Consider the following 20,836-nt stretch of genomic DNA (forward strand, 5'->3'; position numbering starts at 1 on the left):
TCATTCATTTGTAAGGTTGTCAGGGAAAAACCTAGACTTGTTTACAGTTTTTAAATTTCATTATTGGTTGAACCATGAAATTGTGGAAACAGTCATGCTTTCTCTGAGATAGATAAAGACACGCCCTTTGCTGTGATATCTTACATCTTATTGGTGGAGAAAAAGACTCGGTATTACTAAGCTTTGGAAAGGGTGGCTCTCTGAAAGAAAGTCAACTCTCGTTTTGAATGTGTCACTGATAGTTGCATTTTTAAACTTGAAATTTATATAACTTATCGTCAATGTTTATGTTGAATTATTGTTTTCATGTAGAAAAATTATTGTAGTTTCTGAAACTACCAAAAACTGAAATTTGATAATTTTGACCATTTCCACTTTAAAACCGGTTTTCTTCGTTTTCCAAATCCCGACTTAATACCGGTTCGAGGCGGAGGGTCACATATATTAATGACTTACCAAATAACAAGATTAATATAAAATAAACACAATTATTTAAGGATAATCCAACATGAAGTAGAAATATATGTATGACATGTCACATTAAATAGTCAAGAGAGAATAAAGGCACTGTTGCAACTAAAATAAAATTCAAGTTTTGCGCTCGAAAGAGTAGAATCGAAAGTGGATCGAGAATCGAGAAGGCTGAGAACTCGGCCCATTCGAAATTAGCTGATTGTACGGACCGCTGACTATTAGTAAGTACACAAAGGCTGGCACCAATCAACACATATATTTACTTGATGATGATAGTAATTGTAATGATGATGATGATGATGATGATAATACTGATGATGATGATGATTATTTGATATAGCGCCAATATCCACACATAGTGCTCAGAGGTGCTTTACAATAGTTTTTTTTTAGTATCACACAAGTTCATTCATTCGACTACAGAATCACTACAACAGTCACACACATATCTTGTTCCAAATTCAAATAGAATCACGATAAGCAGAATGAAAAAGATCTGTTTTTAGATGCCTTTTGAAGACTGGTAGACTTTCACATTGTCAGGTTCTGGGTGGTAACCAATTCCAAACGATTGGATCCGAAAATGCAAAACCACGCTCAGCAAACTTTGTTCTTGGGATGTTTTTCTCCATTAGCGAAGAACTGCCGGATCACAGAGATCGAGTTGGTTTATATTCCCCGACAAGGCATTCAAGGTATTCACGTGATGTATTGTGAAGGCAATTGTAAGCAAAACGTGCGATTTTGTATTTTATTCTTTTCTCTATTATAAGCCAATGTAGTGACTTAAAGACCGGCGTTATATGGTCTCAAGGTTTTGTCCTTGTAACTATACAAACAGCTTTGTTTTCTCTCAACTGTAGTCTGTTCAGCGATGTTTTGGGAAGGTCGTACAGCAGACAGTTACAATAATCCATGCGGCATGTTTCATCATCAATAAAATGTCGTATTCTGCAAATCATTTGTAGAGCATTATGAATCGCCTGACAGCACTTTGTTATGTGTGCGCGCATGTCTAGGTGAGTTTTAAAAAAGAAACCCAGGTTTCGAACGACATTGGAATTTTTAATAACAGATTCGACGAAGGACAGTTGGTCAATGAGTATATCCTTTCCTGTCTTTTTGAATATATGTAATCAGCTTAGTTTTGTCCTCATTGAATTTCAGCTTATTATTTGTCATCCATGCTTTCACGTTATCTAGACATGCTGCGAGTTGCTATTTTGTTTCTTCGATATTTTTTATGAAATGGGAGTGTATAGCTAGGTATCACCGGCGTAGAGATGATGGCTGAGACAGAAAGTCGCGATGATGTTGCCCAAGGGCCTTGTGTACATTGTGAAAATATCAGGGCCAAGCACTGAACCCCGTGGAACGCCAAATTGCAGCCTTGTTGGTGGTGAAAGGGAATCATTTATGAGAACGCTTTGTGACCGATCTCGTAGATAGCATGAAAACCATTCTAGAGCTTTGTCTCCAATTCTAAAGAGCCTCTGCATTCGGTCTAGTAGTATTGCATGATCCACAGTGTCGAACGCGGCACTTAGGTCCAGCAGCAGTAGTATTACATTATCGTTTTTGTCAAGTAGGTCGACAATATCATTGTGGACACGCAAAAGTGCTGTTTCTGTGCTGTGTGCTAGCTTATAGGCAGATTGAAAAACATTATGCAGATTGTTGAAATTAATGTAGTTGTTGAGACGTTTGACAACGAGTCTCTCTATTAATTTTGAAATGAAATGAAGGTTCGAGACTGACTTGTAGCTTTTAAATTGATCGCTGTCTAAATTTTTCTTTTTCAAGAGTGGAGTAATTAAAGCTTCCTTGAAGCAGGCTGGAATGTCTGCATTCTCGATAGACCCATTTGCAATCGAAGTGATAGCAGGTACGAATTCCTTTACACATTCTTTGAAAAGCCACGTTGGTATAACATCACGTTTGCACTGTTTATTTGGGGATTTCTTAATTAATTCACTCACTTCTTCTTTTGAAGCAGAACAGAAATTGGACAGTGAGCATGATATAGGTGGTATGCAGAGGTGTTGACTGTGTTGTCCATGTTGGTAGAGAATGTTAGAGATTTTATCAATGAAGTAATCACTGAAGCGCTCTGCTAGTTCTGATTTGTTTTGGTGTGATGGCAGTACTTTTTTTCCTACTATCAACTTTCATCAAACCGTTCGGGACATTAAGAAGCTTCTTACTGTTGCCTTTACTATCGTTCACCTTGTCTCTAATAGATTTTCTTTTGGTTTCGATTATCAGAGTGTTAGTTGCAGTTGCAAACTGAATAATGACAAAAATACCCAGACAAGAGTGGCTGCAGTAACACCTGACCAAGTAGCACATCAGCTTCTACTGAATGGGAAACCAGCCAAGAAAGCACGAGGCCAACTAAAAACCCTGAAATGTGAAATGGACAAAGCCCCCAAGGATAGTGAAGATCATCTTGACTCTTTTACCCTGGAGGAGCTACTAGAGGCCTTGTCCCATCTGAAGGCAGGAAAAGCATCTGGACTGGATGGAATCACAACTGAGATGATTCAACACTTTGGCCCGAGAACCCTATCCTGGCTATTGGACCTCTTCAATGTATGCGCAAGGACAAACAGGCTGCCAAGTGCATGGAGGAAAGCAAGAGTAGTCACCCTACTGAAACCGGGGAAAGATCCAAAATCCAAGAAAAGTTATCGCCCGATCTCCCTCCTGTGCATCACATACAAGCTATTTGAGCGAATGGTTATGTCCCGCATGTCACCCAGTCTAGACGAACAACTGTCTCCAGACCAGGCTGGATTCCGACCAGGACGATCAACATATTGTCAACTTCTTAACCTTACACAATTCATAGAAGATGGGTTTGAGACAAAACAGGTCACTGGCACAGTCTTCGTCGACCTCACTACAGCCTATGACACAGTGAATCACACGATCCTACTCCTCAAAGTGGCTAAAATGATAAAGAATAAGAAAATTGTAAATATCATCCAGTCACTTCTCGAAAACAGGCGCTTCTTTGTTGAAATGGATGGCCGGAAGAGCAGGTGGCGCACCCAGAAGAATGGTCTTCCCCAAGGATCAGTGCTGGCTCCAACACTTTTCAACATATATACAAATGATCAGCCTGAGTTCCCAAATATCCGCCGATTCATATATGCTGATGACCTATGCCTCGCAACACAGGATGTTTCCTTCCAACCAATCGAGAGCAGACTGACAAATGCCCTAGACACCCTTACAAAGTACTACACTAAAAACTCGCTGAACGCCAACCCAGGGAAACACAAGTGTGTACATTTCACCTCAACAACCACCAAGCCCACAAAAAACTTAACATCAAGTGGAATGGCCAGACATTAGAGTACAACTACCACCCAGTGTACCTCAGAGTGACGCTTGATCGGACTCTGTCCTTCAGAGAACACGTGACGAAGACCAAGGCAAAAGTGTCCACGCGTAATGCCCTCCTAGGAAAGCTGGCAAACATGAACTGGGGAACTGACCCTAAAACTATAAGGACCACAGCATTGGCCCTCAGCTACTCAACTGCGGAGTACTGCTCAGCTGTATGGGCCCGATCATGCCATGCCTCTAAGCTAGACCCCGAGCTCAACAACGCCTGCCGGATCGTAACGGGCCAGCTGAGAGCAACACCATTACCACTGGTCTACCGTGCAGCAGGAATAGCCCCACCACACATCCGGAGGGAAACTCATGCCCAAATACAAAATTACAAACAGGAAATGGACCAGAGACACCCCCTTCATGACCACAATTGCCCCAAAAGCAGGCTCAAGTCAAGGAAAAGCTTCCTCACAGTAGAGAGCCTTCACCCAGACCACTCAGCATTCTTCCGCCTGGACAAATGGGTAGAATGGGACAAGACAGCAAACGATGCCCTCCAGCCCCCAACAGAAAAGCTCCCAGCAGGCACAGACCTCAAGAGAAAAGACTGGGTGGCGTTGAACAGAGCTAGAGCAAAGGTGGGAAACACCGCCACCAACCTCTTTAAATGGAAAATCTCACCGGGCACTGAATGCCCATGCGGTCACCCAGACAGACCATGGACCACATCCTGTCCGAATGCTCGCTGGGACCTCACTGCACCAATGCTGACCTGAGGGAATGCAACCAGACTGCCCGGGACTGGCCGACTCACTGGCGCGACAAGATATGATGATGAGTTGCAGTTCGTGCTTGTTTATATAACTCTCTATGTATTGTGAGTCTTGTTTTCCGCCATGTTTCTTCCGTTTCTCGTCTCATCTGCTTTGACAACCGAATTTCTTCAGTGAACCACGATGTGTCAGGTCTTATGGTGAAAACTTTGGTTGACAACAGAGCATGATGATCAAGAAGTGCAGCCATAATTTCGTAAAAAATAGAAACTTTGTCATCTGCTGTGTATGCACGTTCAGCTTTGGTGGTAAGACCCGATGTAAGAATAATAAAGTCATTAAAAAAATTCTCAATATCTAATGACTTATATTTTCGATATGTCTTTTTAGGTTTTTCCAAATTCAATTCAAATAAAACCGTTTGATGGTCTGATATGTGGTTACTTTGTACGTGAGTGTTATTCAACAAAGTGTCATCACGGTGTTTAATTATGAGGTCTAACGGGTTTCCCTTTTCGTGTGTTGGTTCTGTGATGAGTTGGACATAGTTCTGTGCCTCAGTTTTGTTTTTGTTAGATGGTGTTGGCGATAAATAAGAGCAGAGTTAAGTTTCATGTTTTTATATTTTAGTTGGAATTCGATGGTTTCGAAGGTCGTTGCCTTAGTTGTTATTTCTATTTTCTGAAAGGCAATATTTTCCTTGTGAACCCACCTTGTCGACCTTTCCGGCTTTTCTTGATCACATTGTACCCAGCAGGTTTTATTTTATTAATGATGTTGTCACAATTTTACTTTTTTAAAACCATGTCTCTGTTATGAATAATATGTCATAGTCGTTGTCCAAAATGTGTTCATAAACCAGAGTTGTCTTTTTTATTACATACTGATCTTTATTTAAATAAGCCACATTTCATTAGGTTTGACACTTTAATTTTACTCTGTAGGTGATTCTCACACACGACACTCTATTATACTGTGGGTTGTTGTTGCTGTTGGTGTGTGAACTGTTACTCAGAAATGCGCAGTGACCAGGTGAATGATGGTGTGAACTGTTGTTGTCATAGTGGAAATTATTTTGATTTGATGAAGGTGGGTTATCGAAGGGTGCGTTTTTGGTCACTGTGTTGTTTACTTGTATTATCGTCAGTGTTGGTAGTGGTCTTGGAGGGTGGTGACGAGGGGTAGGCCGATTATCAGTTTTCACCGTAATACTCTTGAACAGTCGTAACGTCACTTCCTTCCTAATGACGCATGGTAACTTAGTATCACTGGCTCTAAACTATCGGAACAATGGCGGACGCCCGTATGAAATATTTCTCCGGCGAGCGTAAAAGCGTTTCCATAGGAAAAAAACCCATAAATTTGATCATGTTTTGACTTTTACATATTCTGGTCACAAGGCATATGAAACGTTCTGGCCAGCATGAAGAATAAAAAGTAATGATTTTCTTTGTTTAGAACCAAGATGGCCGCCGTTGCCGGGCGGCGTGACATCAGACTACTGAATCCAATTGGTCTTTGCTTGCGTCTTCCACCTCTTTGGTTTATATAAATATGTTGGTGAAAACAGTCACTGTTTAAAAACAGGTCACGGCAAATATTAAAATTGAATGTTATAGATAGTATGCAGATGACGTCACTCAGGCCTTTGTTATTGTTTTTGCCATCCGCCTTTGTGAGTTGTTCTCACTAAACTGTAATACCCAGACTATAAAAGTTCATGGTTACACAGAGTTTGTGTGTTGGTCCGTTATACTTCCGGATGGCAATGTTGTGAACTCCTTGGCCAAGCGCATTCTATCTATAGCAGGGCCTTGTGAGAACTTGTCATGTCGATAAAATCTATTTTAAATATTCAAAAATAATGTAAAAATCACGTAAAATCAATAAAAAATCATGTTAGAAACCGACAAAAGTTATATAAAATGAAAGAGCACGGTGTCACAAATGCAACAATATATAAGTCCGGAATAAAAATATGTCTAACACCTGTAACAATGAGAAAATGTTCATATATTGTGGAGCAACAAAAACACAGCCTGTTAGGCGACTACACACAACATAACTATTACTACTACCACCTAGTGCGGGGCGGTCCTTGGCAAGCCTAAGGACCACGGTCCTAAGGTCCTTGGGAAATGAAGACCGCAAGGACCGGTCCTAGGACCGGTCCTTTTCGACATTGAACATTCCTGAGAGACTGTTGGAAATTCGAACCGGTTTGACCTTTGAGAGCGTGGGATCGTTCATTCTTGAACCGTTAAAGACCGCTACACGATGAAAACCGTGGCCTACAGGAGTAATACACACGGAGTAGTCACACTCATTTCAAATTGTAACCTAATTAGAGAAGAGGGGTGATGCCTTCTTTATTTGCTCACCGTACTTCATTGTTACTTCGATAATTTAATAAAATTTGAAATTTATCCCCATTAACGGAGATAATGGCATCGCCCAAGGCGTTGATCAAGTTGTTCGTGGCGTTGATACACACACGCAACTCCTACCCCCCCTCCCCCCCCCCCCCCACACACACACACATTAGAGGGCAGCGAGCATTGAAGAGTAAGAGAGAGACGTGAAGTTATAATAAGAGGGGGTGGATGAGGTGATAAGAGGGGTCGATGGTGACTTTTCACCAGATCTAACAAACTCAGCTACCCATTCATTGCTGAGTAGACAGGGATTCAGAAAAAAATCGACTGCACCCGGGATCGATCTCTGGCCCTTTGCGTATAAAGAGAGTGCTCTATCAACTGAGATATCGGGGTCCCAAATATTCTATTGGACTTTTTTAAAATTCAGACGTTATAACTGGTTTTTTTGGAAGGAAGAAACTAATGAAACTCATATTATTTGATTAGTAAAAACACCAAACGAAATTTTAATATTATTGTATTATTTTAAATGACAACACTGCGATAGAAAGGAGTGGTTACAAGAGATGGACAAAAGAAAACAAAAAATCGGATTTGCTACTTGCTAGGTTCGACACACACACACACACATACACACAAACACACACATCTTTTGTAGTCACATACATTTCAAACAATAACCCATTAGAGAAGAGGGGTCATGCCTTCACCATAGATCATTGTCATTGCGATCATTATGGTGTAGTAAATTTTGAAATTTACCCCGTATAATGGAATCGTCCAAGGCGTGCGCCTCCTGTTCCCCCATCTCACACACGAAAGGGCGGTTTGCGGAGTGGAGGTTGGTGGTCGTCTGCCTGTATGGTCGTCTGTGTCGTTTAGTGTAGGGCAAAGGGGGGTGGGTGCGATTAATTAAGTGGGATGGGTGGTGATTGGTGGAAGATAGGCAACCGAAGCAACGAATCGCTGGGGAAGTAGTAGGCTATGGCGCGAGACCGTAGGACCGTGGTCCTTGCAAGGACCGCCCCGCACTAGTTGAAAGGTGATAAGAAGTGAGGACCGGCGCCGGTCTTCCCCTCTGGGACCGGTCTTCGGTTCACAGCTAAAAGACCGTCGGACCGCGGTCCAGACCGGTCTTCAGCGCGGCACTACTACCACCACTACTACTGCTACTACTACTACTACTACTACTACTACTACTACTACTACTACTACTACTACTACTACTACTAATACTACTACTACTACTACTAATAATAATAATAATGATAATGATGATGATGATAATGATGATGACGTTGATGATGATGATGATGATAATAATAATAATAATAATAATAATAATAATAATAATAATAATAATAATAATAATAATAATAATAATAATAATAATAATAATAATAGTACCTTTGTATGTCTCCAATAATCCAGTGAAAAGTATTTTAGCGCTTAATCAACACACACTTGTCCATTCCACACTGCGATATAACACGCAATCGTCATTCGGTTACACACAACAACATTTTGGTACTAGGATCACGTACATCACCCTCTGCTATCAAAGGTGAACGCTGAGGAATGGGCATGATCTATAGATAGCTCGAAGATGACGTCACTCAGGTCTTTGTTATTGTTTTTTTGCCATCCGCGTTTATGAGCAATGCTCACTGAACTGTTTTAACCCGACCATAAACGTTCATGGATACACACAGTTTTGTGTGTTGGTCCGTTATACTTCCGGATGGCAATGTTATGAGCTTCTTAGCCAAGCGCATACTATCTATATTAATAATAATAATAATAATAATAATAATAATACTTTATTGCATCCCAAAAAGGAAATTTTTTGTACAGACGTGTTATAATTTACACATAAGATAAAAATACAATGGAAATAGGATGTATATATATAAAAAAGGAGCAGCTCTATAACCAGAGCTGCGCTTTATAATATGAATAATTTCAACACTGTAAAATAGTTAAAACTGTCACTATAAATTGAAAATTGAAAAGATTGCAAAACAAATAAATTAATAAATTATATTTATATTTTTAAAAAGTAAAAATGAGAAATGATTATATAAAATGATTATTGCTTGTTGTTATAAAGCCTAATACTGGACGGCAGAAAAGATTTTCGGTGTCTCTCTGTTTTCGTTGAAATAGAGAAAGGGCGACCACTTCTTTCTGACATAATAATTGATGGTCTTAGTGGATGATACTGGTCATTTAATATTTTAGTTATTTTATTTATACAAAATTTCTCGTATAAAAGATCTACATCGTCAACATCATTTATATAGCGTTTAATGGATTTTTTAATATTTGAATTTATTTTGTTCCTTTCCACTGCTAAGCAATTGCCTCCCCAAGCTGTTATACAAAATGACAAAACACTTTCGATTACTGCTCTATAAAATAATGTGCAGAGGGTTTTATCTATTCTAAACTGAGAGAGTTTTGATAAAAAATATGTACGTCTGCACATCTTATGCCTAATTATTTTCAAGTGTTCATCCCACTTGAGCCTGTCATCAATCGTTACACCAAGGTATTTGTAGTGAGGAACTCGCTGGACGAATTGGTCCTTTAATTTTAACGGTTCTATCGGTTCCTTCACTCTCCTAAAGTCAATCACTAGCTCCTTTGTCTTGCTTATGTTAAGCTCTAGGTGGTGGGCATCACACCAAGACACAAATCTATCAATTTCTTGCCTATAAGCCACTTCGTTGCCATTTGTTATGAGGCCTTGAAGAGCGGTGTCATCTGCAAACTTTATTAAAGGTACACTCAGGTTTTGACTTCTACAGTCATTCGTGTATATTGTGAATAATACAGGGGACAATACACAACCTTGAGGAGCGCCAGTATTTGTAGTTATACAGGAAGATTTGTTTTGCCCTAATTGAACATATTGTGCTCTCTCCGTAAGAAATTCGAGCACCCAAGCAATTATATACTTGTTTAAATTCAGACTAGTCAATTTTTGAACAACCAACTGGGGTTGCATTGTATTGAACGCTGAAGAAAAATCTGCAAAAAGCAATCTGCAATAGCTCCTAGCGTGATCTAGATGCCTGTAGATGTTGTTTGTAAACAGCAAAATGGCATCCTCTACGCCACGTCCTGGTTTGTAAGCAAATTGATGACTATCACTCAATGGCATAAACTGATTCCTAATTTTAATAAGAACAAGTTTTTCTAAAGATTTCATGACTATTGAAGTCAGTGCAACAGGTCTGAGATCGTTCATAGTTTCAAGTTTTTCTTTTTTTGGAACAGGAATAATTTTCGAAGTTTTCCAAATTTCAGGGATTGAAACGCATTGGAGAGACCAGTTAAAAATATGTGTATAAATGGGGGAAAGCTGGTGGGCACATTCTTTTAATAGTTTTCCTTTCAATCCATCCGGCCCAGCAGCCTTCCTCTCGTTTAGTTTCGAAAATACGAATCTCGTTTCCTCTTCACTGACCTCAACAGCCATTTCATCTTCCAGAACTTTCCATGTGCTCGAGGCCATTGATCACATTGCAAAATGTGCTCAAAGTGACCTACATAGTGAAAAGTGTTCACTGATTTTGAACTATCTAACATTACGATTGGTCATTGTGTTCAGCTTGACACATTGGTATGTTTACAACTTTCATAAACAAAGCAGCGTGTTTACATTTGTTCAGAAATATTCAATCGTTGGACAGCAACAAATCACGTGATTGATGACCTGGTTGGACGAAAACATGAATATAGATCGCTCCCATTACATAAACTAGCTCTCATAATGCAGGATTATTTTTTTTTTAATGAACCAATTTTATGATACATTATAATAACTAACTAAATCAAATATTAACTATTTGAAAGAATCCAATTGGAGACCTGTTAGAGACTCGTTGTTTTGCCAGATAAGTTTTTTTTTAGTCTACCCTTACAGCGGCAAGTCTTCACTTTTTTCAATTATGCTTAATTCCACAAAATCTGATTCTGTTAAAAGGAAGCTATTTGGACATCGAAGAACTTCAAAGTGTTGTATAGCCACTTTCAAAAAGTGAATAGCTGTGTGAAGGAAATAGTCTTGAACATATACGGAGAGATCAGTGAAACGTTTAAGACATTCTTTATCTAAATTTTCCATACCGCATTCTTTCTGCGTACGCGTCCGGACGTTTTTTGAGTTCCGCCAACAAAACTTCTATGGGCATCTGTATAATAAAAAGGGATAAGGGAACTTAATTTGGCTTAAAGATAATTTCTTTCTGAACATAAAATCAATGACCACATAGTCTGCATATGTCTCAGTCTTGTAATCTGACGGGTACTGTTGTATTTATGGTCAATACTAATTATAAATTAGCTGTAACGGAACGATGCGGCTTGCAGTTCCAATGTAAAATGCTCACTTTCCAATGTTGCATATCTCACAATTACGCTATTCCAAAGCTAGTCTTCAATAAAACCTTACCAATATATATATATATATATATATATATATATATATATATATATATTATATATATATATATATATATATATATATATAAAAAGAAAATTCACATTTCATCTCTTGCATCAACACACAAAATACTTCTTCTGAAAATAGCTTTTGTTGTCCACAGTCGGCGCTCACATGACACATAAAAAGGTGTTATTTTGGCACATGTTAGATAGTTGCTTCAGAACAAACGTTTGAAGACATCCATGGGCTGCTCTTAATAGAAGACCCCCCAAAAATAGAGATTAAACAGCAATAGATATTTTGCTTTTGAAAGCAAGTACCGATTACATGTGAACGAGAATATCTCGGTTTCAACTGAAGAGTCATTCACCATTCTGATATTACAAGCTGTTTTTTCGTTGAACAATAGAAGTAAAATCACTCACTATTAGAATTTTCTCACTATTTTGAAGGTGACAGGGTACACCTAGGAATAGCTGAGTTATACAAAAGAAGTGGATGTGTTTGTACTGTGTCTGAGGACAATATTTACGGCTTCATTTTCTTTGATCCGAAGTGTCCTTATTTGCAGATCCCATAATCCAAATTAATTAGGATCTCATTGTTGTGAGAGAAAATACTCTCAAACCCAAAGGAATTCATTGTGTGAGGTTGTATCTTGTGAACATAAGCTATACTTTGATAACTCGATTTTCACCGTTATTACCAATTAATTAACATCGAGTCCTGACACATGGAATGCAAGACTTCAAAATTAGCTTTTCTATTTATGCTATGCATTTAGGTAAAATACTCATAACATCTGCCTGTCAGATATAAGGTACCAACACACAAAACTATGTGTAACCATGATTTATAGTCTGAATGATAGTAACCATTATTTATAGTCTGAATGATAGAATTTAGTGAGCAATAATATTTAAATAAAATGAATGTCTTAAAACTATAACAAAGAGCTGAGTGACGTCAATTTCGTTCCTTCTACTGCTTATCTTTAATACAATAATATTTCATTGTGAAATCGGTTCATTATAGTTGAATAACCCTGTATACTCTTATCAAAACAACATTGGAATCATGCAACGGACTCTTGGAAGTCGTACAATCAAACAGTGATCTTTACTGATAAGACGTGTTAAAATGGCATATGGCGTTTAATTGGAGTGTATTTGTGTTAGAACATTCCATTGCATAAAGATTAGTTCTATTCACAAAAGTCTTATTGTTTGTCTTTGGGAGGTATATAGCGCTATCGACATTTTTAAGTATCTTTTTTCTAAAGCGAAAGTGATGTGATAATAAAAAAGATTCTAGTCTATCTATATGTTACCTGCACTTAAAAATTACACAAGAAACAGTCACATTCTCTCATTAGTCTCTTTCGAAAAAAATTGTAATAGCATCTTACAATCATATAGTTTTTTTTGCTACATTTTAAGTCACAATGTTGGCTTGGCTTGGGACCCTTCGTAGAGCGCATTGAACACATTAATTTAGTGGATATTGGACTATGTACAACTTCAGATATTTTTTCAAGATATTTCAACACAAATAAACGACACTGTGATTGTAGATTGAAAATTAATTTCGTATAAAAGCATCCAGGGTGAACACAGGTAAGAGATTCATGAAGGAATTATCCCTCTATTTAAAAGTCCCACCCAAATGCATACACTTTTTCAGAAAAGGAATCAAATCTTTACAAAAAATATTTAGAGTTGAACATCTGTGAACCTTCATGTAAAAAGCACTAAAATAAAAGAGGATGGTAAACGCGTATAGACAACAGATAGACAACAGCCGTATTCTGGAAAACACATTTTACAAATTTGTCAGAAAACTCATCCTTCAAATACCGATCGATTTAAAAAACTCCCATCTTGGCAAAATTCTCAAACCTGGGACCACGCGAGGGAGAAAATGACTTGATACCCTCTTGGAATTGATTGAACCCCTTAAAATCATCACCTGGGCCCGTTTTCATGAACGAGGACTAGATTTAGTTATTTACTGTCTTTTAAATGACTTGCTAGTCTTAAGCCTAAACGAAGCAAGTGACTAAAAAATCGGATTTCAGTAACGTTTTCTTGTCTCGGACTAGTTAGTCTCTTGCCTAGAAGTGGGCGTTGGAAGGACGGTGACTAATTCGACTGTTTTGTGCTGGTATCATCCCGCTCTCTAGTACATGTTGGCATGTAAGATACCCGCCTTCATATTGTCAACGCAAAAGATTCCCAAAGAGGAAATTAGCAACACACCCGGTATTAATAATATTTCGCTCTTTTTATATTTTAACTTACTTTTGTAATGATGAATTAAATCACATGATATTGACTCTGGACTGCTAGACTATAATTATATCCATGGTCTATTTTAAAGACTATGCACGTTTCATTGAAACTCAAACAAATTGAACTAAAAAAAAAACAAAAAATAAAAAAACAAATCAAAAACAAAACAAAACAAATAAAAGTGAAAGTGTGTTCTGATGAATCACATTATTTCAGTCAGTTACAAAGCCAGCAGAATAACTTTTGTCTCCACTATACGTTCACATCATATTTTTGGTTGTTCTTTGAGTCAAATCCTTCGATTACTAGTCTCCCTTCAATCGCAGCTCACGAGCCGATTAGGTTCAGTCTTTTTTAGCTTTTGCTCACAAAAAATGTGTACTTTCAACAATCTGCACTTATCTTATAGTTTTTTTAAGCCAGTGTCAATAGCGATAGGACACTTTTTGCCTCTGTCATTCGTAAACGACGTATTTTCCTTCCGAATCGAAGCTCTCTCATCTAAAAATAGCTGCTATCTAGTTGACGCTGTGACGTTACCTAGTAAATAGTCTCAGTCTAAGCTTGTGAAGTCCTGCCTCATCAAATGACTAAAACTTGGCCAAACTTAGTCCGAAGGTACCGTGATTTTAGTCTGGGGCTTGCTTTAGTCAGCTCACATTAAATCCGATTTTTTAAAAGTCCTTGACTAAAGTCAGAGATAGACAGAGTCTAAGCGCTAGTCCGCGTTCATGAAAACGGCCCCCGAACTTTTAAAGCATGCAAGTTATTGTTTTATAAAAGCAAAGACGAGAAGTATTTTATTTTAAAATTTACTAAATATATGCCAAAATAATAACAGTTTTACCTGATTGATGAAAAAGAGCCTAAGCATGTTTTATGCTCTTGACGTTTTCACTTTTTAAAAACTTCTGACCGATTATTGTATGCGAGACCAGAATAGCTGTGAGAAGGCAAAAAAGATGAATGAGAGCTAAACATCCACATAATGTTAATCTTGTTACAATGTACCATTTGATTATATTGCGTTCTAAAAATTACTGAAATACATTGTTTTCTTTATTGTTTACATAAGTTGTGTACTGATAAAGTCTATAATTCTAGTTACAACAACACGATTTTATCATGTCTATTGATCATTATGTCGTTATTTTATTTGTAAAGGTCAAATTTTGTCTCCATTGTATCTAATAAATAGCATTTTTATATGCCATTAATATAAAAATAAGAAAATTATCCAAGAGCCGTCTAGTTTGATGCCACCCCCTAATGTTTACCCTATTTTTTCAATCATTATACAATACATAGATGCAATAAGCGTATTCAATACAAACCTAAAAAATCAGGGGTTTGTCAGATAAGTCACTCTGACTTGGGGCGACAATATTTTGTGTCGAGCCAAATTTCAGTCTAGACTTAACTTTTCTTCAGATAAGGTCAAATACTATTGTAAAACATTCTTTTCATATATCTAGTATTTCTATATTATGTATTTCTCATCACTTTAGCAGTTATGTTTCTCATTGGCATTATTGTGCTTTTGGACGAAAAATCTATCTTGTATAAACCAATTTAATTTAATAAATGAAATTGTTAGCAGAAAATAACCAAAGAAAAGAGAAACACGGGAAGCTATGCGTGTCGCAATTCAAATTAACACAAAAAAAAAAAAAAAAAAAAAAAAAAAGAAAAAGAAAGAAAAGAAAATAGTTGTTCGCGCATTGCACAATGAGCAAGAGATGTCAAAACTAATCAAAGGAGCAAATTACGGTGCAGTGACTGAAGCAGGTTTCGAATCTGGATCGTAATGATAATGTACACTGTACCTAATTATCCTCATCAACTTGACCATATTCTCCGAGAAAGTAAAAAAACGCTAAAAAGAATCTCCCAGAAAGAAAACGCAATTGTTGGTTTGATTTCATGATCAGAAGCTGATTGAAATGCTTTCCCTCCCCCACCCCCTCCCTCTCTTTCTCTCTCTCTCTCTCTCACTCTCTCCCCTATCTCTCTCTCTCTCTCTCTCTCTCTTTCTCTCTCAACACACACACACACACACACACACACACACACACACACACACACAAAACACAAATATATATATTTTATATTTTCCCATATCCATTTTCCATGCGATGTTCTTGAGTACGAACAAGATGAAATATATTTTTTGCTTTTTGAAATATATTAATCTCTTGTCTCAACCAGCTGTTTTTATCCGTGTTTCCGTGTTGCGACACCGTGCAAACATAATATCATATTTAATAAAAAAAATATGTCAAACTGTTATAATAATACACCAATCAAGAAAATTTTTGATCAACCCGGTCGACCCGCCTAGATAATATTATTTACCCTAGAGTATGCATAACAACGTTATGAAAAGCGGACACACAAAATTGGAAAAGAGATTTTTCATGGTCGTGATTTTACAAGAGAGACTTGTAGCAACCCTCATACGTAACGCATATCCATCATATAATCGCAGGCTCGTACGGGTTAATTTTAGTTTACGCATATTATGGTCCATCACGCTCTCTGATCTTTGGCCACTGAATTGGATTCAATAGTCTGATGTCACGTCGCCTAGCAACGGAGGCCATCGTGGTTCTAAACAAAGAAAATCGGCACTTTTTATTTTTCATGCTGACTAGAACTTTTCATATGTCTTGTGATCAGAATGTGTAAAAGTCAAAACATGATCAGATTAATAATGTTTTTTCCCTCTGGATACGGTTTTATGCTCGTCGGAGAAATATTTCATAAGGGCGCCCGCCATTGTTCTGATAGTTTAGAGCCAGTTACTAAGTTACCATGCGTCATTACGAGGGAAGTGACGTTACGACTGTTGAAGCGTATTTTCAATGCAAATTAGAGAGAAAATAACGAGGAGATTATTGTTCCATCATTAGGGAGTGGAACATCAGCATTTATGTACCCATTCTAACACCATCTACAACCGAGATTTTCTTAGTACCTGTAGTAAATCGTACAATTTGTCAAAAATGACTATCATTTCATTTCATTCCAAGGTCAAGGCCGACAGTGTTGATAATTATAGCTGGTATGATTAAAATCAAAAGTTACTCAGTAACTCTTTTATCAGTACATTGAAACCATTGACAAATTCTATTGTTTTATATATCATAGAAAAAGATGTTTTGTGGCCAAATACGTATCAAATAGCATCAAAATTGACAAAAAACACCAGACCTATTTTATGCGCTTTGTTTTCCCAGTTCCTCAATTTACCGATAACCCGACAGCTGACGACATTATCTCTCATTCATTCACCGTTTGTGTTAATTTTTCTTTGATAAAAATGTATGTCAATGTTTTGTAAAAGTTAATCAATTTCCTGTTTGCCAAACTAAAACGATAAAATTTTATCACTAGAGTCAACAACATCAGACTTTTCTCTCCATTATTATTTTAACCATTAAGAATGTTCTGAAATTAAAAAAAGGTTGATTTGAAGCTGTCATCTCATATAATATACTTTTATGAAAAATATATGTAATTAGCCTACTTAATAATTTCTTCACTCTAATGATAATAACAATCATTTTGTTGACGTGTTTTTCCAAACTAGTTCAAAGTCATCTTGTTGGTTGTAAAGATTTTTTGGGGGTGAAATGGAAAACTATTCGTTTTAATGATATCATAAATATTAAGAGTAATCAATGCCATCATAAGTAGCCACTTCATTGGTGCTGTCATATAAAGTTGTAAAATGATAAAACCAAATCGAAATGAACTTTCATAGACGGTATTGTTCAAGTCCAAGTTTACTTTTAGACTTTTGTAATAACATCAGCAGTAAGAACATTCTATTGAGCGATGAGTAAAGTAATAAACAGATAAATACATAAATTGATAATAAGATACACGGATAGATAAATATTAATTAAGAAATAGATTAAATAAAATAAACAGAGACCAACAAAATTTTCAAACAAAAACCTAAACAAAAAACGAAACAAAATAAACAAAAAAAAATCCATATTTATAAAGATAATTAATACACACACACACACACACACACACACACACACATATATATATATATATATATATATATATATATATATATATATATATATATATATATATATATATATATATATATACATCTTCATTAAATGTAGTTTATTAAGGTCAACTTTTGAAATTGCTACTTACTAGTTACTATGGCAGAGCGGATACTGCATCATGTTCTGGACCAAGGATACTTGATAGTAAAGACGATGAAAATGGATTGTTAAACTAACAATGCAATAAATGACGAAGTGACTATTTATCCGAATGTTCGGGAAAATAAACTTGACCTCTATTTCTCCTAACTGTTTCTGTTCTCGAGATTTTTTGTTGTTGGTTATTTGCAAGAGTGTGTGTATGCTGAATGTGTGTTTTTTGTGTGGTTTTTCTTTTGCCGATGGTTGGCGCTATGTCATAGCTTGTATTCCCACAATACTGTTACAGTTCTATCGCGGGACACTCCCCGTATACATTTCTAATTAAAGACAAGTTAAGAGGCTTTTCTTCCATTTTGAGTAGATTTGTTTTACAACAAATGTTATATTTCAAAACATTGCAGTAAATGTGATCTGATTTTGATTTGAGCCGACGAAAAATCGGCTTAAGTAATACGAGGGAGCAGGACACTGATGTAGTTGATCCCAATATTACATTACATTGACACTGTAAAATAGTCGCTATTTCATCTTGTTATGCTGGACCCTGGGAGAAATTAAATTTTTTTTTTATTTTGTCGAGAAATGATTATTTCAAAGATCGATCGATTAATGTTGACCTCTACCCCACGTATCACAATGGATCAAAATGGATACTCTTTTGAAGCAAAAGTATTTTGGTCAAAGGGAAGGAAATATATTTTGTAAATATAAAGCAATAATTAGCTTAGCACAGCTTATGCAATTAGACAAAGTGAATGTACACAATCCAACATAACATAATATCGAATCACCTATACACGCCTAAGTACAGTAATACAAGAACAGCGATGGAGGCTATTTGGTCACATCTTACGTCGAGAAGATAACATACCAGCCCAAACTGCAATGACAGAATATTTCCTTCATGGCTACAAATATGTAGGGTGACCACCAGAATCAATATTAACTACCCAGAACCAGGATATCTCTACATATTAGAAATTCATGGATTCACATGAGGCCGATTTATCCCCGAAGAACTAAGAAATACTGCAGTGCCCTCCGTACTAAAGTCACAAGATCTTGATAGCCTCAAAACTCTGACCCAGGACCATGACCAATGGAAACAATTAACAACATGGATGGAGAGAGCAGCTATACTTATCCACCATGACTGAATAACACAATTCTCAGCAAGCGTCATTCGGGCTGCGAGGTTTCCTACTATACACACCGGACACACAAGCACATTACCGAATGGCCTATAATGGCCTATAATAATTTATCAACATAATCTTGTTCCCAGTCAGATATCGATATCAAAACCCTTTAGTGAAAAAATATCATTTCAATGTGACTCTATTGAATCTATTATCAGTAGAAATGGGGACAATGAGCGATCTGTACACACAGACGATATAATAATCAGTAGAGTGGACCCATGACGGTCAAATGCGGACGATTACCCTTAAGTTTGTTTTTTTTAATAATCTATATGAATAAAGGAAATAGTGTCCGTCTCTCTCTCTCTCTCTCTCTCTCTCTCTCTCTCTCTCTCTCTCTCTCTCTCTCTCTCTCTCTCTCTCTCTGTGTGTGTTTGTGTGTTGATTACAAAGAAAATCAGACTACTAACTGCTATGAACATGATCCAATTCGTTAACATTTTTATTCTTTTGATACTGCGATTCAGGTCGACTTAACAATGACCATATACTTAAAAAAAAAATCAATGTGAGGAAGCGGGTCAAAGGCGCAGATTCACAATAAATGTTATTCATTCACATGAGACACCCAGATAACCACACCTCTCGGGCAGTCGTCATAATGTAAACAAGGGCCTATTCTTGTAATAGAAATACTCTCAAACCAACGCAAAATTTGTGCATTACAAGAAGTCAAATCAAGCCTATAATTGCGTTCGGCTATAAGACCTGCAAATAAATGCAAGTCGGGTAAACGCTATGAGGTAATTCAAGAATAAATCAGACAGCTGTCTATAGTTTTTAAAAACAATATTGAAGCTGTTGATAACACACACTATCTATATGGCCTCATTAGTGTTTTTATCAATACTCTCAAAGATTTACAATGAGATAATACATTACAGTTACAAGTAAAAGTATCATCGAAAAAAACCCATATTATTATACCGATTGCAGATTAGAAAAGCAAAAATTAAGTTAAAAATCCCTGCTCAAGAGTTGAAAAAACTCACAACTAACTCACGACTCACAACTTTTCTACAACTTTGACCCATCATCTCAAAACGATGAAGATCTGAAAATAGTGTCTAGTAAACAAATCAAGAAAGAAAATTACAAGAAAAAATTCAATCCCTCAATAATCAGCCTGCTTTAATTTGGGGATTAAACCTCAGATTTCTCGATTATCGGTCAGACGTACTACCCTGCCTAAACTTTCACTTCGATAACGTCTCAAAATACTATCATGTCAGAGAGGTTAAAATGCTGAAAATTGAATTTACATTAAAAAATATATGAAAAATAAGTTAAGTCTGTGACACGCTTCCTCCCCCCCCCCCCCCCCCCCCCGGTCTCCAGACGGTATAATGTCGGGTTGAATGGGGCGTTTATGCAGAGAATGTCTATAGATAGAATGCACTTGGCCAAGAAGCTCACAACATTGCCATCCAGAATAAAAAAGAACCAACACACAAAACTATGTGTAACCTTGAATGTATATAGTCGGGTAATACAGCTTAGTGAGAATAACTCATAAACGCGGATGCCAAAAAACAATAACAAAGGCTTGAGTGACGTCATCTTCGTTCTATCTATAGTTTCATAAGGTACATATACCCAAATTATCATATTAACGTGTCTGGTCATTATAACCAGTTAATCGGTTAAATTAAAGTAATTTAAATCGATCAATATTAGATGGACCAGTTTTCTGGCCAAATTTTTAAATACCAATCTCCAGACTA

The 20,836-nt window shown here is 36.9% G+C and overlaps 1 protein-coding gene across 3 annotated transcripts in view; it reads right to left on the minus strand.

Annotated features, from left to right (window-relative positions):
- The window catches only part of LOC144965135 (ferroportin-like), a 112,287-nt gene extending 93,114 nt beyond the window's left edge, over positions 1-19,173 (minus strand). The window contains exons 1-4 of one of the 3 annotated variants that reach the window (XM_078900102.1): positions 18,782-19,114; positions 17,897-18,227; positions 14,562-14,657; positions 8,378-8,541 (exon numbers count right to left, since the gene is read on the minus strand). The gene's annotated coding sequence lies outside the window, so the exon portion shown is untranslated. Of the gene's footprint in view, positions 1-8,377; positions 8,542-14,561; positions 14,658-17,896 lie in introns of all 3 variants that reach the window. The other 2 variants (XM_078900101.1, XM_078900100.1) reach the window with 2 other exon arrangements.
- Positions 19,174-20,836: the final 1,663 nt, after the last annotated feature.

This window comes from Berghia stephanieae, chromosome 2, assembly GCF_034508935.2.
Source record: "Berghia stephanieae isolate SIO BIC M18660-M18661 chromosome 2, UCSD_Bste_1.3, whole genome shotgun sequence".
Taxonomy (NCBI): Eukaryota; Metazoa; Mollusca; class Gastropoda; order Nudibranchia; family Aeolidiidae; genus Berghia; species Berghia stephanieae.